The sequence below is a fragment of the Talpa occidentalis genome, unplaced genomic scaffold, assembly GCF_014898055.3.
Source record: "Talpa occidentalis isolate TD23 unplaced genomic scaffold, MPIMG_talOcc4v2.1 talOcc4.16, whole genome shotgun sequence".
NCBI classification, from domain to species: Eukaryota; Metazoa; Chordata; class Mammalia; order Eulipotyphla; family Talpidae; genus Talpa; species Talpa occidentalis.
In genome coordinates, this window is record NW_023601653.1 from 60,012,307 (window position 1) to 60,036,897 (window position 24,591).

The following is a 24,591-nucleotide window of genomic DNA, read 5'->3' on the forward strand; positions in this document are numbered from 1 at the left end:
GTGGGAAAGGAAGGGCTCTTGGTCCTGTGAGTAGATTTCCAAAGCTGAGCTGTGGTAAATTGAACCATGGCTTACAAAGGACGCATTTGGAGGTTTTACCACCCCAGTAAATACTAATCTTTTATTTCTTCATTCTAAGGTAGTCCACTGTCCCCTTCTGGAGTATGGAATTTAGGACTGACTTCCTTAAAAAGTGTAAGAAAGTGAAATGCATTTTAGATGCCACTATTTTATGTCATTATGGTAGCATTTTTTTATTAATTTAGGAAACATACTAGTCTTTTCTTTTATATCTACTGTGTCTTTCTTTGATCCTATAAATAACCTTTAATGCAGATTTAATCGCTCCAGAAATTGCTGAGAGTTGCCCACAATTAGGAAACCAGAACATTAGAATAGCAGCGCTGAAAATTGAACTATTTAGTCTGACACTAAAGACTCAAGTCTTTTTGCTACATTCAGGTTGCCTTCTCTCCTTTTTAATCATTTCCTTTCAAGACATACCTAATTTTGTTAGCTCTTTGGAAAGATAATTAGTGACGTGGATGAACTCATCTGAACAAAGGCAAACCTCCCTCCCCTCCTGAGTGGCGGGGGCGTTTGTCACCATGGCTTTTGAGATGTCAGACAAGAAGGTCATGGACATCTCCAATCAGTCATAGACAAAGAAAAAAACTGTCCTCACTTAGAAAGTCAAGAGTGAGCCACGAGGGATTTCTGCAGCTTCATTCTGGGTTGTCAGCTACTGGGGAACAGGGCAGAGCCTGGCATCTTTAAGAACCATCCTCCTGAGCCAGGTGTGAGAGGGAATAAGGGGGAAGGTGTCAGGGGCTTCTTGCACAGGCCCTGGGAGGACTCAGCTGGCCTAGTTAACAGATAACAGTCCATGTTTTCATGCTGGAATGTTCCTTTGTTCTTTAACTGAGACATAACCCCTACATGGTTTTTATGAGGTACAGGTGCTACTAATGGGGGGAGGGGAGGTACAGAAGCATTCCAAGAATCATGCATCATCATTTTTGCTCACCTCCCACCTGAAACCATAGTGCTTTAAAAGGACAGTGCTGAGGTTTTAGCAACCCCACCTTTGACGATTACAAATCTGTAACAAAATAGAAGTAATTCTTCTGTATATTAAACTTACTTCTCAAATTAAGTCAGTATTTTTTTGGATGAGCAGATTTTTCTGCCTGCCTTCTCTTATTAACTCATTGTTCGGAGTTGAATAGTGCCCTCCCTCCCTTAAAAAAGTAATGGTCATCCAGAACCTCCTAATCTACTCTGAGAAATAGGATCTTTGCAGAAGTAATTCATGAAGATGAGGTCATATTGGATTTCAATGACTGGCATCTTTAGAGAAGGGGAAAAGAGATGCAGACACAGAGACAGAGGAGACACAGGAAACAAGGGACCAGAGACAGAGTCTTGCAGAGACAGGAAAGGAATACCAAGGATAGCTGGGAACACCAGAAACTAGGACATAATGAGGAAACTTTCTTCCACTAGACCCTTCACAGGTATTGCAACCCTGTCCACACCTTGACTTTGGATGTCTAGCCTCCTGACCAGAGGAGAGGATAAATTTCTGAAGTTCTAAGCCACCCATTTTGTGTTACTTTGTTACAGCAGTCACCATCACCAAATGATATATCCATATAGTTATGTCCTTGAAGACTGAAAAAGCAGAGAATCTGAGAGAAATAGAAAGTAGTGAAATTTCAGTGGCTATCAAAAGCAGGGAAGTAAGGCATTCTAACAGTCTGGAGGAAAAAAGCAGTGAATCACGAACAGAGAAGAAAGCAGACAAGATGGCGGAAACAGGTCCAAAAATAGGATATTAAAGAGAGGACACCTGCTGTTCACTTTGGTCTAAAGGTCCCTGTTGATGGTAAAAACCATTTAGGAAAATGAACATAGTTAGAGGCTGTTTTTTTAAATGGGCATATTTGAGTTATGTTTTAGACACTTTATGTAAATAAACTAGCTTTTCTAAGAAAAACACTATTTCACAAACTTTGATTTCAATGTGCTACACTAAAACACATTTTTAGATAAATTATAAACATTTTAGATTAAAAGTTATTTAAAAATAACCTGCAAAAACTGGTATTCATAGGAAAGCCTTCCTAAAGGCAACAGTAAATGTAAGTTTATATTACTTCTAGCCAGAAAACTCTTTCTAAATGATATCTGTACAAACAGCTCTTTGCTTGAGGTTTCATAAAACCCTTAGTGAATATTGAGGCTTTAGAAAAACAAAGTTTGAGTTAAAGTTGATTGCTTCTTCAGAGTAAGCAAGCAGGCCTCTTGGACAGAGTGTGGAAATCCTTTCTAGTCCCATTCATTATTAAAGGAAAAAAAGAAAAAAAGCTTTGTAGTTTAATAAAAGGAGACTTGTGTTGAGAGTCCAACAGAATTATAGCCCAGGCTTTGATGCTGATTTACTGTATGACCCTAAGGCAAATAATTCATCTCCTGCCATCTCACATTTCAACTTATCACTGTGTGACAGTAGACAAGTTATATAATAATACTAGCTGAGTTATTTCATCTATTAATTTAAGCAATGATGAGATCTTATAGGACTGCAATGAAGATTAAGTGAGTTAATATGTCTAAAGCCCTGGGCCTCCCTGGTGGTGCAGGCGGTTGAACGCTGCACTGGAAGCTGTCTGCAGCCACTGCAGCGCCGGTTCGATCCTGGCCAGCCGGCGAGGGTCCCATATGGCGCAGCAGACCTCTCCTGTCTCGCCCGCTGCTCCCCTCAGCAGTGTATTTTGTCAGTCTGCCTGTTCTGTTCCCCACTCTGTCTCTGGTGAATCCTCTCACCTTCCCATGCATCTGGCCTGTGCCCCAGTTCTTATATAAATAAATAAAAAAATCTTTAAAAAAAAGTCTAAAGCCCTGAGAACAATTCCTGGCAAAGTAGCTAGTTTTAGTGACTACAATATTACATGGTTTCTCCCCCTCCTAAATCATAAGCTTCTTGAAGGCAAGGATCACATCTTACTCATCTTGGTACTCTCAGTGTACTTAGCAAAGTGCCTTACAAATAGTAGTTGCTTGATAAATATTTACTGACCTAAATTTAAATTTCAAGAATAAAGACTATTACCTAATTTGTTAGGGTTGTATTCATTAAAAGAATTTTTTAAATCCCCTTATCTGGGAAAATAAGAGAAAGCATCTTTTGGGAAAACATCTGTGAGCAAAGCATTCCCATGAGAAAGTTTCTATCAGGTTGGAAAAATACTTTAAAACATCTTCTCCCAGTGAGGGCAGGAGACACTCGGTCTCACTAGGCACCAGCAATTTTAGAGCAGCCTGGAACATACTACTGTCCGGAAGGGCCTAGTTTCCCTTTTGATCCCCATCAGTTCTTTCTGTGTCTCCCTGTTCCTCTCCAAGCTTCTCCCCAGCTGCCATCCTATTTTGCTGGAGGCCTCCTTCTCTCAGGAGAATGAACAGTAAATTCTTTATTGCTTTAGCTTTATTGCTTTTAGCTCTGGAAACATGTTCTTTGGGGCAGTAATTATACTCTACTTATAAATATTATCTCTAAGAGAATAGCTAATAGCTTTTTGGTAATGTTATCTGTATTTCTGTAGCTGCTAAATTTATATGTCAACTAGAATGTTGAAGTAAACAAAGTTTATAAGCTGATTCCTGTAGAATGATGTAAGATCTTGCTAGACCCTACTAATTCTCTGATAAGTATAGCGGGCTTCATCAGCTAAATCAGCAGTGAAATTAATAATATAATTGAACATTCTGAGTAGTCTTTAAAAGCATGGCAATTAAAAAGATAATCCAACATTTGAATGTCTGCTGCTTTGTGAAGAAAGGTTATAGGTTACTCTGCCTCCAGAGCTCAAATGGGTTTTCCCAAGTCCTCTTCAAGTTAGCTTTTCCCATAAAAAGAATTCAGATAGAAAGAGCCTTTAACCTTACAAGCAGAGAGTTCAAGTAATTATAAATACATCACAGGTAGCTCTATTGACCTCTATATACAGTCAGCAAATGGAAATGCTTCTCAAAAAGAAGTTAATGTCCAGATGATTTCACTCACATGTGGAATATGAAGAAACAAAGCAAATGAACAAACACCTAAAAGACAAACCCCTAGACTTTCACAACAAAATGGTGCTTACTGAAGGGAAGGGGAAGCTGCATGGGAGGAAGGGATGGAGGGAGTCAACTGGAAAGTGGTGCATGGTAACTAGACCTTTGGTGGTGGCTGTGATGTGGTATCTTTGGTGTGAAACTGTACTCCTGAAATTATATAGTAAGTATTATATAGCATTGCATGCCAAAAGGAGGCAATTTTTGTTTAGAATAATTATTTGGATTATTTTATTTCCAATACTCATATTATTTGGAATTATTATTTAGCTCTTGCTACCTTTACTTTAGCTCAGGAACTGTAAAGCTGCTACCACTGTCCTGCAGGACCACTCTGACAAGTTTTTCTCTATGACCCCAGCTAAGGACAATCCTATTAGACTCATAAGGAAAAAACTGTTTTTAAAATTAAAGGACCAAGCAAGAATAAAAATAATTAAAATTGGAAAATAAAGATAACATAGAACACAGCATTCCAATGGGACTTATTACTACTTCTAAGGGAATTGAAGTCCCTGGGGATCCCTGTGGTCCATGGGAGCCCCTCTATTTCTGGAGGCACAAGGAAGTTAGGCAGTTTCCCCTCCTCCGTGCTGTGGCTTCTGTTTTCAGCTACTGGGATTCCTTTTTCTCAAAACTGATTTCAGAGGGGATCAGAATTCTCCCCAACCTTTCCCTCCTCATGCTGCCTCCCCAAACAACCCTTTTTCAACCAAAGATTTTACTAGTAATCACTTAAAGAGTAAGAAAATGGAGCTAAGAATTATAAAATGAATAAAATTGGGAAGTTACAGTTCCCAAATTCTAATGGAATTCTGGAGTTTGACCTTGAATATCCTCTGATGGAGAAGACTCCACTTTCCTCTAGTTTTTTCTGTCCCTCTTAAAGGTAGAATTTATCAAAATATCATTCATTACTAGATCATCTCCAAACACCCTTTTGAAGACTCTTCAGAATTGAGAGGACATATTTATAGGGGTTAATTTCTCAAGTGGCTTGTGCCATAGGGAATTTCAGACAAATACCTCTCATTTGGGGTATCTCCATTCTGCTCTGCTTCAGACCATGGAAGGTCACTAGGTGAAGCCTGTTTATTTCACAATTCAAGTCCCATCCTTAATCCAGTTACTCTCAAATTTCGGTGTGTATCAAGATCACCTGGAGGGCTTGTTGAAGCACAAATTACTCATCCCCACTATCAGAGCAAGACACACAGAAAAAAAGAGAAAGGAAAGGACACTGAGAGAGACCTAAATAATATTATTTGGTTCTAAGAGCCATCAAGGTCTGAAGCCAGTTTCAAGCGCACATTTCCCAGTTATATGTTAAAAGCATAAAACTATACTCTGCTAAGTTAATGTGAGTTAGGTCAATGTTACTTGCAACAAAAGAAGTCACAGCCAATACAGTCTCAGTAAAATGTATGGTTATAAAAATATCCACTCAAAGAGTATTTCTCATCACTCCTGTGATGAAAAAAGTTAATTCCCCACATCAGCTTAATCAACAACAAATATCCATTACCAACTTGACCACAACCACATGTTTATTTATGGGGATCTGAAGGTGGTTGAAGCAAATGGAAATTCCCCCAGGTAGATATGGACGAAGAAGGAAGGATTGAGCATGTTTGGTGAGCCCAGAATAATTTGCCCATTAATCTAATAAATGCTAGTTAGATACCAGTTATGCCAAGTGAAACAAGTATGCCAAGCTGAAACAAAACAATGGTAAAGACCCTTCCTGTTTAGTTGGGGTGATGGTGTGACAAGTCAGTTACAGCAGTGTTAGCTGTGAGTTCTACAGGCATCAACATGACACCCTGGACTCCAGAGTGAACAAACAGGGCCACCTGGGCACCAGGCACGTGCTCTTTAAACCATCATTGGAGACAAGTTTTGGGTGATGGTGACAATATAATGGATATGAAGAATAGGTCAATTTTAGAATTTCAGGGGACAGACTTTCGTTTTTGAATAGAGTGACGCTTGAAACACTATCTTCTAGCCTGGCAATTACACTGAGCAATAACCTCCTAACCGTTGGTTCCTTTTATGTATAAATTGAGTGCTCCAGATTACTTGTTTTAAGTAATTCTGCAGTAGGAATTGCACACTAGTATCAGCACAAAATAAATGTTCCATCAATGTTTGCTAAATAAAATATCACATAATTTTAGAAGAATAAAGGGAGACCTACCTTTCCCTGGAAAGTTATTTGCAGAGATAGTATGAAACCTGCAGTTCCAATGAGCAAGGTAACATTAAAATGAAATAAAGGAGGAATATCTCAGTGATCAATAGCTACAGATCTGAAATACTAAAGGATATCTTTAAGAACAAATTTCAATAACATAAAATTTATCAAAAAGTATAAGAGGGGTGTAAGGGGTTAAGATGCAACCTATGAAGCTATCTGCAGCCACTGCAGCACCAATTCAATTCCCAGCCAGGGAGCAACCCATATGGCGCAGCAGACCTCTCCTGCCTCGCCCGCTGCTCCCCTCAGCAGTGTATTTCAATCTGCCTGTTCTGTCCCCCACTCTGTCTCTGGTGAATCCCACCTCACCCTCCACACCTCTGGCCTGTACCCCAGTTCTTGTATACATAAATAAATGTATCTTTTTAAAAAAAAAGTGTAAGAAAGGGCATGATCTCTGTTTATGAAATTGGAGAAATAATGCAAATAAAAAAGCTTGGAAGCAGTAAAAGACGTAAATCTTTCATGACCCAGATTAAAGGAAAACAGGAAAATCGCCCCTGCAAGATTATACATGAGTACATGTTATATGTGAAAGTAGGAAGTAGGGAAGCAGGGAAGCTAACACACACGTGGAGGTAACTGAAGGTAACTCCACGGTGGAAGTACGAAGCAGGGAAGGTAAATACACAGGTTTTATACATAGATTTGACTAAGGAATTGTTCCACCACTTTCCAGTTGTGGGGAATTTAATTCTGAACTCAAGTGTCCAGATAAATAAGTCTCATCATAGCAACTACAGCGCCTAGGATAGTTCTTTGTACCCCAGGGGCACTCCACTGGCAAGAGCTACAATAATTGGTGAGAGGGAGAGAAATGAATTTATTCTATTCCCTTTCCACAGGTCAAGCAGCACCCTATGCTGATGGCTTGAACCTTTCCATTGGATCACTTTTTTATTGTTGCAAAACACAAGAAAATGCTGTTATGTGCAATGTCAAGTTGCTTGCTGGAACTTAGGTCAATAAATTCTGAGGCAGAATATTTGCTGTGGGCATCACTTTAAAATTACAAAGAATTTCAGCAATCTCTAGAGGCAATTTCTGTCCCAGTCTGGGACCACTCCAGTGTTCCTCATGAACAATCAGCTGTTTCTAGCTGTACTGACTTGGACCCAGCAGGAAAGGACAGTTCATAAAAGAGGTTCTTCAACTTCATGTACCTGCAACACCTCTCCCACTGCCCTAAGCACACTTCAGAAACAGAGCAGTGGTCTATTGAGTCTGAGCCCTCCTGAAAGCGACTCAAATTATTCCATATGAAAAAAATGTAGCTGTCTGGAAATGAGATTATTAACTTAAAGGAATTCTTCTCCCCTCCAAAAGGATGCTCTCAGAATTCATGGACCATTGAGTTTTATGTTGTGTATTTTAAAGAGAGATGCTTTTAAAAGTCAGAGAACATTGACCCACATAAAATATGTTAAAATTGATTAATGTGGTTATGGCATTTACATTTTGTATGTAACTCCATTTGTTTTATGTATTTAAATATACACATCATCAGAAAAACCTTTTTAAATTAAAAGACATCTTGCACTTAAATTAAATGTAAAGAAGCCCTGCAATACTGCAGCAAGTTGTTAGAGCTTTGAAATACAGAATTTATAGAAACACGTATAATTGTAGGATTAAAAAAAAATGATGAGCATCTTTATCCATCAGGGTCCAATTCAGGAAACTAAAAACGCATACTATTATACTTAAGAGTGAAATTTATTATAAATTAAATGTAGTCAATTAGAAGGAATTGGTTGAGTGGAGGGATGGAAATGCAAAAAGAGAGCATTGTGGTAACACAGAGATAACTTCCAGAAGCAAGGATCACCCTAGGGAAGGTGGAATGAGGGATGGAATTAGTTGTGAAGTTCCACATAACCTGTAAGGAAAAAGCACTGGCTGGCTAGTGCTGACCCCTATGAAGATAATAGGGGGTGCTAGAGAGAACTGGAAGATAAAACAAATAAGATAAAACTATCCACTCCCTCCCCCTGCCTCAGCCTGCCCTAAAGCCTCCTCCACTAAATAGCCTACACAGTAGCCCAAATTACACTTCCTAACATTCAAGCCCAGTTGAAACTCACAAAGTTGAGTACAGGAAAATGGGTCATAGAGAGACAGGAACTTCATACATTAGTATAGTATCTTCTTAGAAAACACTTAAAGTGAGGCAGAGTCACAGATCACAGCAATTTCTTCAATTGCAGTTTGCAAGCAAAGAAAAGAATTACTCTATCTAGAGCAGGGAAGCCTCTGTGTGTGCTTTTGTAACCCTCTATGGACACAGTCTCATTAATTTATGCACGTAAAACATTTATAGACTTCCTTTCCATTTCCAGGCATTTTCTAAGGAGCTGTGATGGCTATAGGCAGGAAAAAGACAGACAAATCCCCTGTCCTGATAGAGCTTACATTCTGATAGAGTAGGTGAACAACAAACCAATACATAACCAGTGGTCAGTAGTGCTGGGTCCGGTGGGGAAAATGGGGTATTCAATCCACTTCCTTTTCCTAATGTGACAAACATGTACACACATACACACAAAAAATTATAGAAATAAGTAATTGCTCCAGTTCACCTGGATTGACATTTTACATTAACTTTCTCTCTTTCATAAGTCATCATTTCAACTGTCAGTGACTCATACTAAGCAGCCTGGCTAACATTGCGTATGGAAACCTAGGAATTATAGCCTTCTGGGAAGAGCTAAAGGACAGACAAGTCAGCTCAAGCTCGGCACAGTGAGGTGGGCGGGCCGTAAGACAGGCAGATGCAGGTTATATAGGAGAAATAAAAATCTGAAGTAGATGTTTCAGGGACTATGCCTTCTTGTAAACCTTTAATGGCAAACCACCTATTTGTCACCTAAAGTGCAGTTACTTGGCAAAATAAATATTCTAGGGCTTCCCCTGGTGGCACAGCGGTTGAGCGCTGGGCTGTGAAGCTGCACGCAGCCTCTGCAGCGCCAGTTTGATCCCCGGCCACTGGCGAGGGTCCCACATGGCGTGCAGACCTCTCCTGCTGCGCCCACTGCTCCCCTCAGCGTGTATTTTGTCAGTCTGCCTTTTCTGTTCCCCGCTCTGGCGCTGGTGAATCCTCTCAGCCTCCCATGCTTCTGACTGTACCCAGTGCTTGTATAAATAAATAAATAAATCTTTTTTTTAAAAATAAATATTCTAGATGCCTAGACTGACTTGTTTTGCTTCTGCTAGGCACCACAACTACTGAAAAATGGAGAGTAGTAACCCTGTGTGTGTGTGTGTGTGTGTGTGTGTGTGTGTGTTGTGATAACCTATGTTAGAAAAAGATCTCTGAGGTTCCAACATACATGTACATTACTCATCCTTAATAAATTTAAACTCTGCAACATCTGCACATTGTGTATACCATAGATATAAACTTTATTTTCAGAGAGCTCGAAAAGAAATAACTTTTCTCACATCTGACACTAGAACCAATATTCTGACTCCTAAGAATCCAGTAATTCATATCTGGTTTACCATCACGCACAGATGCCCTCTGTGCACTTCAGTGTGGCACAATCTCTGGTTCTGCTCAGCCAGATTCATCCAATTCCATCGTCTCTGGAGGCAGTTGAGTTTTACATTTAGCGTTTTACTGTTTTATGTTACAGGGCAGGGTGAGGGGCACCCCTGAACCCCCAAATCTGCCCAGTCTATATATGTTCTGCCAACTACTGCATCAAGACAAAACATACTCTAGTGCATAAGACCTTTAATGGAAAGGAACTTCAATACAATTAGTGTGCGATACAGAAAAGGGGAAGAATGAAGTTTCCAAATCAAGCACCCCAAATCACCCATGCCCTCATGGGTTATTGCCCAGTCAAACAGGGTTGGTCCAAAGCAGGGCCACTGAGGCCTAAAAGCCTGCTGCAAGTCTAAGGCACCTCATGGTGGAGACCCATAGGAAAGGGACAGAAGAGGCCCAGCATGTCCAAGACAAGAGCAAAATCAAAATCAAGATAAAAGCTGCCATTGTTAACCTCCCCACAAGTCTCTCACCCGCATCTGTTTCAACCAGTCCAAGACCAAGACGCAAGTGCAGCTTCTTCACATGTCTCTGCTCCATGTGCCTACGCAAAGTCTCCTGGCTCTCCAGCTTGCTTTCTTCCTTCTCCTAGTCTCCTCTCTAGCTTCCTCTCCTCTGGGCTCAGCTCCACCCTCTCCTGGGTGGGGCAGGGAGCCTGGAGTTTCCCCTTTTCTTTGGGACCACCTGTTACATAATGACCGAAAAGACATGGGTGGGTGATAAAGAGAAAGTCCTGGACTCATTGGTTTCTGACTATGGAAGTGGTCAGGGTGCAGGGGTGGGAGAGATTTCTAGAGGGTTGAAAACAGCAGTTGTTTACCTGTGTTGTGGAAATGTCAATATGTGAAAAACACATTGGTTCATAACAACTACCTGATCTCAGTGTGCACTGTACAGTCACAGAAGTCCTTCATGCATTTTAGATAACCACTGAGGGAGAGAATGATAGAAGGGAAAGAAGTGAAATGAAGAAAGAGAATACAGGGCATATAGGTGCATTGAATTGGAGAGCAGAAGGGGTGTGTGTGTGCGCACGTGTGTGTGTGCGCGTGTACCAGAAAACGTAACAAAAAAAAAGTCTGCAGAAATTCCAAAGAATACTGTTTCTGAGGGCCTGAGTTCTGAGCTGTTTGGGACATGAGATCTACAAAACATCTTTTAAAAGCTCCTGTTTTCAAACGGTAAGAAGAGCAATAAATCCCTGGTCCTTATCCCTAAGGCATGAATAATGGAAGAACTAATGCAACAGGAATCTCTGTGGAATTCCTTATCCCACTTATTGGTCTCCTCCCACCGGACAGGGAGCTTCTTTTGTCTTTGTTTTCCCAAACAAAAGCAGAGCTTGGCACAGGATGTGCCTCCTCCCTTTCTTTTCCAACTTCAGGCTGTTTTAGGTGTCCTGACCTTGCTCTTTTATCTCTCTCATTTGATAGTTCCTTCAGGAAATAAAGTATGTCTATTTACTTAACTGTGTACACAGTGCCAGCCTAAGAGTAAGGCTTAATATATTCATTAAATGAATATGTGGATGAGTAATACTAAATTACCTTGGAAAATACTTGATGTGGAAAATCTGTAAAATTAAGACTTGATGTGTTCAAACTATGCTGCTAATTTATGGAATAATGGGACAAATTTTGGTGACTGGCTACCCAAAAGTCATTCCCAATCCCTTCACTCTTGTATCCTTTTTGTATGGCAGCTGTGAAGTCCAGTGGGCTCCTTTGCATGCAGACAACCATGTGATATAGTTCTGAACCATAAACGAAAGTCTGCTGGCATAGAGACAGCAGTAAGCATTACATTCTCTGGCTACTTTGGATCTCACCCCCATTTTTCTTCATCCTATTTAAACATGATGTGATGGTTGGTGCAGGTGAAAGGGAACTGCTAAGAAAAAGAAATCTTTCCCTGTTAAAGAGTCATAGACCTGGAAATGTAAAGTAAATAATAAGTTTGCTTCCTTAATAAGCATATCTAAACAAGGCCTGGCAGCAGGCCATCCTGGAAGATCTGTGTCCTGCCCCTTTTCCTGTGTCAAGAATTTGGATGCTAACTAACCAACTTTATCAATGTAAAGTGGTTGTGTATAAAAGAAACTCTTTGTCTCTAGACCAGTGCTCGAACCTTACGGGACTACCCAGGTCTGAGACCTCATGCATGAGTAATAAAGTTTTCCTGACCTCACCATTCCTAAAGTACCGCTTGTTCTTCCCCTGCCTGGGTAAAAGGCTCTAATTTATTTCTGCAACACTGGAACAACCATTTTATAGTCATGAAAGAAAGGATATTAAAAGTCAGAGCTAACAGCCATGATACCTTTCAGGGAATCTAACATCTACAAACCACTGAATTCCTCCTAGCGTCTGCATTTTTTATTATTAAAAGTAAAGGGTTTTTAAAAAGGTTTAAACTAACATAGAATTCCTATTTCTTGCAGCTGAACACAACCGTAAACAATAAATTTCAAATATTCCAATTATGCAATTCTGGAATATTGTCCCTCATGGGGGGGACAGGGGTGTAAACGTATGTCAAGACACCTTGGATTGGAAAGAGTGGAGTGTGAAGACCAAAGTGTGTTTTCTGAATTCTCTCTACAGTCTTCAGATAGTTCTCCTAGATACACATTAAAAATTAACTTACCCTGCTGGAAAATGAAAAAATAGATTTAGAAATTTACTTCTTCATTTCTCTGGGATTGAGATACTAAAGTTCCTTTTCATTGTAGAGAATGTTGTTAAAGTTCTGAGTATGATCTCCCTCCCCAGTGCCCTTTTTCTCCTGTTTGATCTGCTAAGAATAGTAAGTTTAGCCCTGTCCAAATCCATAGTCTTTCTTGTATTTTCACAATACAGTTGTCTTAGTAATGAAAGCTTTAATACCATGTTACAATGTTATAAAACCAATTACAGTGTTGAAAAGATTAATCATTATATTACTATCCAGTAATATTTATCATTTAGAAACTCATGAATATTGATGAACTCAACTCTGCATGTCCTTGCCATTCATTTCCAGTAGTTTGAAAGTTTCAAAGATCCAAAATAAAACAGGCCAACAACATAATGTACTTCTAAATGTGATTAATGAAGAATAAACTGAAAAGAGACTTAGCGAGTCTATCACCTAATATAACTTGCTCATTTTGTTAGGGGGAAAAGGATGTCCTATAATAATTTTACAATCTAGGAAAATGACAAACCTAAAATGGAAGCTGCCTTTACAGATGTTTTCATATTTCCATCAATTGTGTCTATTCATATAAACTGATATGGAATACAGACTTGATGGAGGACAATAGAAAAACTGGAAAGGAGGCCTCACAAGACTTAAAACCTGACTCACACAAGGAGGTGGGGGTTGAGGGGAATAACATGACCATTAACCCAGCTATGGAGGTCATGACCCTCAGGCACCAGTGCCTTATCACAAGGCATGAGACCCAAGCAGGTTCAGACTATCGGGAGTAGAGCACAGGCCTGAGAGGAAAGATATGGAGATTGGGCCCACCCTGGAATCTCTGGACCCTTTCTAGTTTTGCCTGTTACCCAACATCTGCAACAAGCAGCCACTCCACGGAGGAGTGACCCCTCCCAAAGAGAAAAGGACAATATCAGTGCAGTCTCCGCACAGGCTCGGGGCAGCACTCCCACAGCCCACCTGTGACTATGCAGGTGACTCTTCTCACCAACTCTCTCCCTCTGCAGGGCGGCAGCTTCCTGCCTGCCTGTGACCTGTCATGGCAGCCCACCTGCAACCATGCAGGCCTCTTTTAGCAAACCTGTCCCTTTCCCTTTCCCTAATAAAGCTGCTCTTTAAATATAACTATTGTCTCTGCCTCGTGGAGAAACTTGCCTGGGGAACTCACCATGTGTTGCTGAAATGGGAGCTCTGGTGAAACCTTTCCCAGAGTGAACCCAAGGACCCCACAACTCTACAAAACTCCATCAGACTGCTTTCATGTATCTTTTTCCCTGTCTGGCCCACCCAGTGTCTGATATAATTCCTCAAACTCTGAAAGGCTCAGCTAATGCTTATCAACTAAAGATGGGATTTTTGTCTCACTCATTTGATCATAACATGGGTCTTCATGGGTCTCGGGGGTCAAGGTGGAATGGCACCTTGGCCATTCCAGTATGCTCACTTCTCTCTGTCCATGGTCCTACATCCTACCAGCTGAGGCTCTACCTCCTCTAGGGATCCAGTCATACAGTCGCCAGTCCTTAAGGTTCTCACTGCTAAAAAGAGCTCAAAAAACTATTAGCCCACTTTTAAGAATTTAGGATTTAACTATATAATCTCTTCTATCAATTCCTATATTCCCATTTTCTTGAATAATTTTCTCCCTGTCACTATCATTTGAACTCCCAGAAGGCAGAAACTACATGCTATATTTTCTCTGTAACAAAGTGCATATCATGGTCCAGAGCACATGGAGTTCCTCAGCTAGTTTTTGATCTATTCATTGGAAGGAACAGAAACTATCTCCAACTTCATTTGTATGTCCCTATCTACAAAAATAGATAAAAAAATAATTTCCATGTCATGGAACTAACATTATAAAACAAAGGAAGAGTATTTTTTTGAGAACCAGAAAGTCACACCAGCAGTAATGAAAAACAACATTTAACAGCAACATCAAAAGGAATTTATCAAGTTGTTCAAAATGCTGAGATGGATATATGCATTTATATTCTATACCTGCTTGAATACACTGAAATAGTTCAGAAAAACAAGAAAATCATAGGGATAGGTGGCAAGAACCAGAGAGATTTTAATAATTTCAAGAAGACAGGGAAAGATGGGAGTATACTAGTGGAAAGTGATGGAGGACAAGAATAGAAAAAAAAAACTGAAAAGGAGGTATGCCACAAGACCAGAAATATGGTTCACACATGAGGTGGGGTTAGAAGAGATTAGCATAGCCACTGACACAGCTATGGAAACCAAGATCCTTAGGCACAGAAGACACAGTTGCTGAAATGAGTATCCTTAGGCACAGACTAGCATCCTTAGGCATTACAAAGCGCAATATCCAAGCAAGAGGGCTCATTCAAAAGTAAAGATATGGAGATTGAGCCCATTGTAGAATCTCCAGTCCCTTTCAAATTCTACATAGTTATCCAAAATTAGCAACCAGCTGAAGACTCACAAGCAGTGACCCCCTCCCAAACAGAAGAAGACTGTATCAGTTCAGTCTCTGCACTGGCTCGGGGCAGCACTCCATCTGCCCACCTGTGACTATGCGGGTGCCTCTTTTCACCAACCCTCTCCTTCCTGCCTGCCCGAGACCTGTCAAGGCCGCCCGCCTGCAACCACGCAGGCCTCTCTTAGCAAACCTGTCCCTTCTGGGGCAGCTCTTTCTGCCCGCTTGTGTCTCTGCAAGTGTCTTTCACTGTTTTATCCCTTCCCTAATAAACCTGCCCTTTAAATATAACTAACATCTCTGTCTCATGGAGAAACTCGCCTGGGAAACTCGCCGTGTGTAGCTGAAATGGGAGCTCTGGTCAAAACTTTCCCAGAGTGAACCCAAGGAGACCCTGCACTCCAAACCCATTGACTCCAAAAACCACAACAGAAAGTATAGGGAGTATACACCTAGAAAAGGAGATCATAGTCTGGAATATTCCAAGAGAGGGCTGCAAGAGGAAAGATGCCACAATCAGCCAACTAAGATCTCAGAGGGGTCTTGAAGTCAGGGAAAGCGGTTGATCTGGAGCATGGAAATAGATGAATTATTGAGAATATAAATAGAGAACGGTGTACCATTTTAATTCCCCTTTCTCCAGCCTCCTCATTGCTGACATTTGCAAGCCATCTGGAAGAGGAAAGGCTTCTAGCAGAATGCTGGCACCCACAATAAAGTCTCCTCACTCTGACTTTTGGGGAAACCCCACCTTACAGCCACCTCCACTTCTTTTCACTGTAAACCTAAGCTTGCTAGTGCACATGCTACCCCTGTGTAAACACAACCCCCAGAATATCCACTCAGTGAAGCAACCTGTCTGGAAATCAATAAAGCAAGGAGATGTCTATACCAGATCTCCATCTTCTTAACTATGAAGAGACAAACTAAAAAGACCAGACATGTGGGAATATGCAGCCACATAAAGAAAAAAAAAGGAAGAGAAGTTAAAAAAAAACTGTTCAAAAAGATTTTACATCCATAAACAAGACATGAAGAAAAAAAGATCAAGTAGGGAATAGCAGAATTTAAAAAATAAGATAGCATAAAACAATCAGTAAAAATAACAGACCAAATGAAAGAAGTAGCAAAATATAAGCAAAATGGTGAATAGAAATATGAAAGAGGGAGAAAAAAAAAGAAATATGAGTGAAAATAAGGGCCTCCCTGGTGGTGCAAGGGTTTAAGCACAGCACTGTGAGGCTATCAGCAGCCTCTGAAGCACAAGTTTGATCCCTACCCATATGGCGCAGCAGACCTCTCCTGTCCTCTCCTCCGCTGCTCCCCTCTTCAGTGTTCTGCCTGTTCTGCTCTCGGCTCTGTCTCTGGTGAATCCTCTTGCCCCCCCCCGCCCCCCACACCTCTGTGCCCCAGTTCTTGTGTGCGTATGTAAGTGAATCTTTAAAACAAAAAAGAAAAAAGAAATATGAGAGAAAGTATAAGAGAAATGGAAAAATTATATTTTTACTTAGAATCCCAAAGAAAAAGAAAAGAAGCAGAAAAGAAAACATTATCAAGGAAACAGTAGGGGAAAATATCCCCCAAACTGAGAAAGTCAATAAGTTTCCAGCAGAAAAGAGTTTTCTTTTTTTTTTTTTTTTTTTTTTTTTGTGGGACCCTCACCAGTGGCCTGGGATCGAACCAAGCGGCACTCAACCGCTGCACCACCAGGGGAAGTCCAGAAAAGAGTTTTCTAATAGCTGAGAAGCATTCCTGTTAATTTTGAGTGTCAATGAAGAAAGATAATCACAAACATTTTCAGAAAGGAAAACATAAACATGATCTAGGAAATAGTGTTCTATGACATGGCTTTGCTACAAGCTAGGAAAACATCCCATCCAGAGCAGCCCAGTGAGACAGAGGCTCTGGAAGGATTAGCCTCCCCCAAGCAGTTGGAGGCTTGGTATGACAGACAAAATTAACTGCGAAGCTGGATAAGCTAAGGGTACGACAAGGGGATATCTTTCTTTTGCCACAAAGAAGAAAAGCAGACAACTGGGAAAATAGAACATAATAAAATAATACAGAAAATAATAAACAGAAAATAATAAACTAGGATACAAAATAAAAGTTTTATAAGACTGTAAGTAATTGATGACATAAAAGGTTAGATATTCCTTTGAACTTGATGCTGGAAAGATGTTTTGCTGAGCAGTCAGGAAAGGTAGACATCAAATGATAGACAAGATATTTTCTAAGCTTTCAAATAGTAGGCTCTGCTTTGACAAAAATTATAAGTGGTAATTATGTAACTATTATTGAATAGTTCTGCTTTTAGAATTAATTGATAGGAAAAATACAGAAGGTTCATGTAGAGTCAGTGAACAGAATGTTAATGCTAAGAATCCAAGGATATAAAAGACAGGTTGTATCTGACAGAATGGGGGAAGAGGAAGGAGAGTTAGAGGCAGGGGTAAGGGCACTAAAACTCTTACCCTTAAATAAGCAAAAATTCAAGGTAATGACTAAAGTTGATGGAAGAGAAAACATCTCTATTACTGAAATACAGAGATAATAGGCAATCTAAATATAAGTATAGAATGTAGGGAATGAGGATGGATAGGGAAAGAAACTCATGTATAAGTTAATATCATAGATAGAAAAGAATCTAAAAATACTGCTCAACTAAATAAAGGTATGAACCTGTTATTTAAAGTTATACTGGTAAGTATGAAAAGATGAAAAGCAGAAACAGGAAAAGTTGCCTCTCTGAAATGGAGGACAGATATAATGGGCACTTATTACCATTTGTAGTAAGCACTTTGGTTTTATCAAACATGTATTTTAGATTAGTTTTAAAACACTGATTTTGAAATAAAACAATTTGTTTAGAACCATCCCTCACCTGCTCCTGTATCTGAATCTCATCCTGTATCTAGGAAAGAATAAGGATGTTCGATGGCATAACTAGGTACCATACCCGCACCAAGATGGTACATGAAAGCGAGGATCACAATTTCCATGCCATTTTCCTTTCCTTTTGTTGGGACTCTTGGGGGAGTGTAGGCTCCAAAAGGTGCATGTGGATCTGCTGTTGCTTCTGTGCAAATCTCATATCTGTGCAACCTGGGACTTACCCTGTCTTACTCCACTACTGGGCTTGGAAAGAGCACACAGATGATGTAGCAAAATGGCCCATAAAACTGGCCAGATGAAAATATTATGAGTGATCAAGCATTTCATCCTCTGGGCTTCAAGTTTTTTTCTTCTGAAAAATGAAAATACACGGTAAATAATCTGAAGTCTTTCCAATTTTAACATTTTTTAAAGATTTATTTATTTATTTATTTATGCAAGCACTGGGTACAGTCAGAAGCGCGGGAGGGTGAGAAAATTCACCAGAGCCAGAGCCGGGAGCAGAGCAGGCAGAAGGACCGAGGTACACTGCTGCGGGGAGCAGCGGGCGGGCGGCAGGAGAGGTCTGCCCGCCATTTGGGACCCTCCTCCGGAGGCTGGGGAGCAAACCAGCGCTGCAGAGGCTTCTGGCAGCTTCCAACCCAGTGTTCAACCGCTGCGCCACCGGGGAAGCCCCAATTTTTAACATTTCTTAATGATGGATTTGTACGCTTTAATTATCAGTTCAGCAGTAGACGATGAAGCCAAACATCCACAAGATGGCAGTCTAAGTCCAGGTCTAAAAAGAATCTGTTTTTTTCTCGTGTGTGTGTGTGTGTGTGTGTGTGTGTGTGTGTGTGTGTGTGTGTGTTGATTGTTTTTGGTTTTGTTTTTGTTTTTTGGGGGGAGGGTGCAGATGTTTTTGTTTTTTTAATTCTACTTGTCTTGCCACTATAAATAATAAAAGTGTGAGGAACTAATAAATATTTGGGGGAAATGTTCAATAAGGCCACAAATAACTCCCAGAAGCCATGCTTACCTGCCCCTTTACTTTCAAGCACTTCATTAAACCTCTCCAAAAGCAGGTGGGTTATATCACAAGTCACAGCAGCCTGTCTTAAGGAGTTTTCAAAATAATAATTATGAAGGCATATTTTCTAGCTGGGACATTTACTACCATTGTGGGAAATCCAATCTGCTGCCCACTTCCTAATCTCCAGCTACTTCTGGGCTCTCTGGCAAGTGTTTCATCAACCAAGCCTCTTGACAGCTTCATTTCTACTATTGATCAGCATTTCACCAGAGAAAGAGAATAAGAAGAAAACAAACATACTAAGAAATATACTGCTAGAAATCAAGTACAGATTTATGGGGACTGGCTATACAAATCTGAAATCTTTAGGACAGGGTCCTGAAGGAGGAGGTGGAAAACTGTCATGCAGTAGCTCACGGTGCAGTCCAGACTAAACTTCATAAAAAGCTCAGTTTGGCTCTTGAGGCCTGACAACCGATTGGATAAATTAGTGAAGATCATCTCTTTTATGTAAATCCACTGATTATAGGTGTTAATCCTTTGAGAGAGAGGCAGACATTAAACTGTATCTTATCAGAAATCTGGCGGAGCACACAAGTAGACAATTCAGACATAAAAGTGACTTTTAAACTCAGGAAAATTTGTCCAGTCTCAGGCAAAGCAAAAATTTAATAGTATTCTGCATAGATGAGCGTGTTGGGGAAAATATACATTGTTTGTATATCTGGTGTTAATGATAACAAAACTTTGGTAGATAATTTGACAATATACTTCCTTCAAGACCTGTCTATCCTGTTATCAGGAATTAACACTGAGTTTAATCTGTGCAAATGTGTCATACATAAGCAGACATTTGAAGAAAGATGTAAAAGTCTGAAAATATCCAAATAGCCATCAGTATGAGACTGGACAAAAGAATTAAACTTCAATCATATGAAAGGAAACTGTGAGATAAAAATGTGCAGACATGGAGTAATCCCCAAGATAAAATAAGGGAGAAAGTATACAGGATGTAGAATAGTGTATACTATGTTATCACAGAGAAAAGAAAATAATACATATGCACACATCTCCAGAAGTATTCATAGTAAACTGGATTGGTGGATAATTGGCTTAAGCCACAGGATACTGGGTGGAAAAGAGACTTACCTTGTATTGGGTTCCCTCTTACATATTTTTAATGTCCATCTTGTACATAAGTTGCCAAGCAGCACAGCAGTTTACATCAGTCAATGAGTGGGAACAAACTCAAATTAAAAAGTCTCCTGACAGAAATGGCTACATCTCACTTACTACAGCAGATGGCAGTACTACACAAGATGTGATTTGATTATTGGGTCCAGGAGAAATGCCAAAGAAAAGTTGTTAAATGCTCCAGAAAACAGCTGGAAACTGAAGCTACTGACCATAAAAGGGAAAGGTATGTTCATGTTTGAAATATGTTAAGATTTATTACTTGGACTTTATACTTAGCAGTTGGTGATCATTTAGTGCAATATCCTTGCTTTATTATCAAACACTGAACCCAAATATGAGTGAATGAGTTGATTATCTGTGCAGCAGGGTCAGGCAGGACCCAGATCTCCTGACTGTGTTGTCACATGGAGACAGTGTGACTGGTCTGGACAAACAGACATGACTCTCGCTGTTAAATTTCATCTGTCTCACTCTGACCTTCAAGAAGTGAGAAAAAAAAGTCCAAAAACTCATTTAGAGTTGTTATAAAAAGGATCACACTACTTTATACATAAATGCAATTTCTATAACCTGTGTCTTACCTTCTAGCCTTTCATGAGACATATCTTTCTCTATTTCTCTTTAATTCAGAGTTATATTTGCTTATTCTCATAATATTGGTTCTTCTGTTATTCAGTGTTGTGGTAATTTTTCTTGTACTAAATATTGATCTTGTAGATTATTCTTATCTATGTGTGTTTTCCCTTCTTAAGTTGCTGAGAATACTCTCCCTCCTTTCTTCAGTTTAAGGTGATTCTTACTTTTCTCATTGTTGAAAAAAAAAGTCAATTGCACAAAAATTGTGGTTGTTTAAACAGCTATGTGTAGTTCCCCAATGTGGGGCACTCCAGAGGAGCATTTTCTCCTTGTGTACTGTTTTCTTCCTCTACTGTAATATTTTGGAACTCTAGACTAGGGCTTAATACCTATATCACCATACCCAACTACTACCCAATGATATGACCTGGAAAGGGGTGGCGGATAAGTAAAGATCTATGCGTTCTCCTCCTGAGACAAAACTCTCTCCCTCTTACTTTAGTGGGAGGAGACAGATGAAAACAGGCAGGGACATAGGCTGGGGTAGTGGGTCATGAGAGCACCCCAGGAAACAACAGTGCCTTTGGGCTCTTTACCTCTTGGAATTGCTTCAGTCCAGTAATAACACTTTGAACTCTCTGATCTACTTTGCAACTGAAGAAGCATTTAACTGGCCCAGGTCTAGAGTAATGAAGTTGTGTGTCTATTTAATCAATGGCAGTCTGTAAGTCACAACATGTGAATGTTAGTCCCAGTTCTCACACATACTACATGAGGGCAAGCGGGACTGACTGGTTAAGTCTGTCACTGGGTGGTAAAATTAAGAATTAGCTAACTCCTTGTATTTAAAATGAGACTTTGGGATGTCCAGGACATCTAATCTGCTTTATAATATGTTAAAAATGTAAGCAGAACTTCATGTATATTTTTGAAGGAAAAATGTGTAATTTCATTAAGTGATAAGGACTAATTCTGAGGCTTGGATCCACCATCCCAGAGCAATTATTTTTGGCATTAGCTGTGCCAAATGATTTTACAATCTGTATTTCTTTACAATTTTTAATAAAACCTGAGTTGGCTTCACAACTTATATATTCTAATTTTTGCTCTGCAGCTAAGCTTAATTGTTTAGAAGCACACATTTACTTCATTGCATCTTAAGGAAATGTGGTCATTCTTCAGGTGATTTAATATATATACTTTGTTATTTTTAATGTGATAATAAACTGATAGTAACAAAGAATGAATGATTTTTTAAATAGATGGATAAAATGTAGAGCTTGGAACACATCAGTGCTTTCAAACTGGCACAAAGAAAAGAATCACATTGGGCCCTTATTAAAAATGTAAATTCTAAGAGCTCGCCCTTGGAGATTTTTATTCAGAAAATATAGGGTACAGCCCAATTTTTGTGTTTTTCATACGAGATCCTCAACAGCTCTTATTAGCAGGAAAGTGTCAGATTTCAAAAATTCTTCCAAACTCGAATTCTATAATTTCCTTCTGTAATTGTTCTCTTGTCTACTGTATTCTTCCACGCTATCTCCTAATTCTTAACTAAAAATCACTGGCTGATCAACAGTGTTTGTTCATTGGTATCATTATTATGCTGGATATTTCCCATTTGCTTCTTCACATCCACTCTTCACTTCTCCCCACCTCATCACTGCTGCTGGAGGTGATTTTGATTGTTGGAAGTAAGTTTACTGACCACATCAATAAGTGTCTTTTCCCTCTGACTTCCAGTGTGTTTCTCCAATGGGAAATATCAAGAGGAGTAGAAAATGGAAAAGAACAAAGATGGGTATTTTCAAGCTTCACCCCTAGCCTCCACTGATACCCACAGGATCACATGGGCTGGTTCTGTCCCTCTACAAGGTTATTGCCCTCCCAAGGGGTCCTTAGAGTTGATCTTTTGGGGTTCCTTCAGGTCTAGGGTTGGTCATGTAGCCCAGACACTGTTGCTAGTCCCAAGTTACTGTACTGCCTTTGTAGATTCTCCCTAACCCTTCCCCAGTCTTTGTAAACAGATCTTTTGTGAAATCTTCCTCAATTACTTTGAGTATTGGTATATCTGTTGCCAAAACTTTGACAGGAACAATGGTTTACCTTTATCTCTTTCATATGTGCTGTTTATATTTTAAGGGTGTTCTTTTTCTTAATAGAAATAATAAAAATGAAAGAATTAGAGTTCAGCAATAGAAAGAATAGAATTCTAGAGTTTGATTGGGCTTTAAATTAGATCTAGTCCAACTTACCACTAAATGCTACCTGAAAAAGCTCTGCTTCATCCTGTTCATTCCAACATCTCTAATATTTGCTGGCAATTATCATTTTCTCCTCCAGGATAAATATAATCAGTTTCTTCAAGAGTATTTCATATAGTATGGTTTCTAGATCCTTTCTCTATCCTGGTAATTGGATATATTCCTTTGGATGAATGTGTTTTGTCAATATTATTGCTCTATGTTTAAAGAAGCCTTTGCAGGGGCCTCCCCGGTGGCGCAGCGGTTGAGCGCTGGGTTGCGAAGCTGCCCGCGGTCTATGCGGCACCGGTTCGATCCCCTGCTGCTCCCCGGCCACCGGAGGAGGGTCCCACATGGCGCGCAGACCTCTCCTGCCGCCCGCTGCTCCCCTCAGCAGTGTATTTCGGTCCTTCTGCCTGCTCTGCTCCCTGCTCTGGCTCTGGTGAATTCTCTCACCCTCCCGCGCTTCTGACTGTACCCAGTGCTTGTATAAATAAAAAACAAACAAACAAATAAATAAATAAATAAAACATGCCTCTATTAAAAAAAAAATTTAAAAAAAAAATAAAATAAAGAAGCATTTGCAAAATAAGTTATGTGGACCAGAGTGTCACCCAGCTGGAGAAGAACCCAGACCTCCCTAACTGAAAGACTCACCAGAATGAACACAGGCAGACTGAAGGTTCTGGCTGTCACCAGGAGCTGCAGGCCGGAGGCAGGAGCTCCTGGTAGAGAGGGAAGCACACTTAACACTATACTCCTTACATGTCATGGTTCTGAGACACAGGGCAAGCTAGGAATTAGGCAGTTTTAGGGACACTGCAGGAAGGGACCTCGGAGAATTGAGGAAGGCTTCAGAGATAAGGGCAGCAAGAGGAGTGTAACTAATTCCACCTGGAAAAACAAACATCCTAGGACCAAGGACAACATTGTTAACGCTGGCCTTGGTTTCCTTCAGGTGATAAAGGGAGGTAGAGATTGGGGAAATGGAGAATGGTTTAATTTAAGGACAACTTAGAAGGGCAGCTGTTTAACTTCAATGCAGAGATGCTCATCCGAGGACCGGGCCATAAAGATAAGGAAGTAACAAATGGGGAAAGAGAAAGCTGTTAGATAAGGAGTGTGAAGATCCCCCACTCAGTAGCAAATTAAGTGAGACAGCCGAGAACTAACCAATCACAAAGAGACTGGTGGAGCTTTAGAATAATGAGGGAAAGAAGGTATATATTCCCTGAGACACGACTCCACTTTGGCTTCCTTGCCCCTCCCAGGCCTGGTTTCCTGGCCTGGGAGTCCCACTTTATTTCTGTTCCTTTTCTCCTCAATAAACTTTTTCTTTCTCTAAACAAACCTGCCTCTTCTCCCTTGCTTGCCTGAGTGTCTGCGAAGTTCCTGCTGCGGCTTCGTGAGACACCAACCCGTGGGGGTCTAGTGGCTGGGACTCAGCGCTGCCCCTGCAGCCTGGGATCTGTTCCTGGCTGGGAGACTAGGCCTGACAATTCCGGTATCAGTTCCACTTTTAAATATACACCTTACTTTTTTTTTTTTGTACTTTTTTTCCCCACTAAGGAGAAAACAGAA

At 40.2% G+C, this 24,591-nt stretch overlaps 1 protein-coding gene and 1 long non-coding RNA gene across 2 annotated transcripts in view; both read right to left on the reverse strand.

Annotated features, from left to right (window-relative positions):
• LOC129145987 (uncharacterized) overlaps positions 1 to 23,703 on the reverse strand; it is a 193,827-nt gene extending 170,124 nt beyond the window's left edge. Inside the window, exons 1-2 of the long non-coding RNA XR_008552262.1 lie at positions 23,668 to 23,703; positions 18,201 to 18,331 (exon numbers count right to left, since the gene is read on the reverse strand). This is a non-coding gene — a long non-coding RNA (uncharacterized LOC129145987). The remainder of the gene's footprint in view (positions 1 to 18,200; positions 18,332 to 23,667) is intronic.
• Positions 23,704 to 23,712: 9 nt separating this feature from the next.
• PDE6H (phosphodiesterase 6H) overlaps positions 23,713 to 24,591 on the reverse strand; it is a 40,478-nt gene continuing 39,599 nt past the window's right edge. The window contains exon 7 of the mRNA XM_037514296.2: positions 23,713 to 23,735. The gene's annotated coding sequence lies outside the window, so the exon portion shown is untranslated. The remainder of the gene's footprint in view (positions 23,736 to 24,591) is intronic.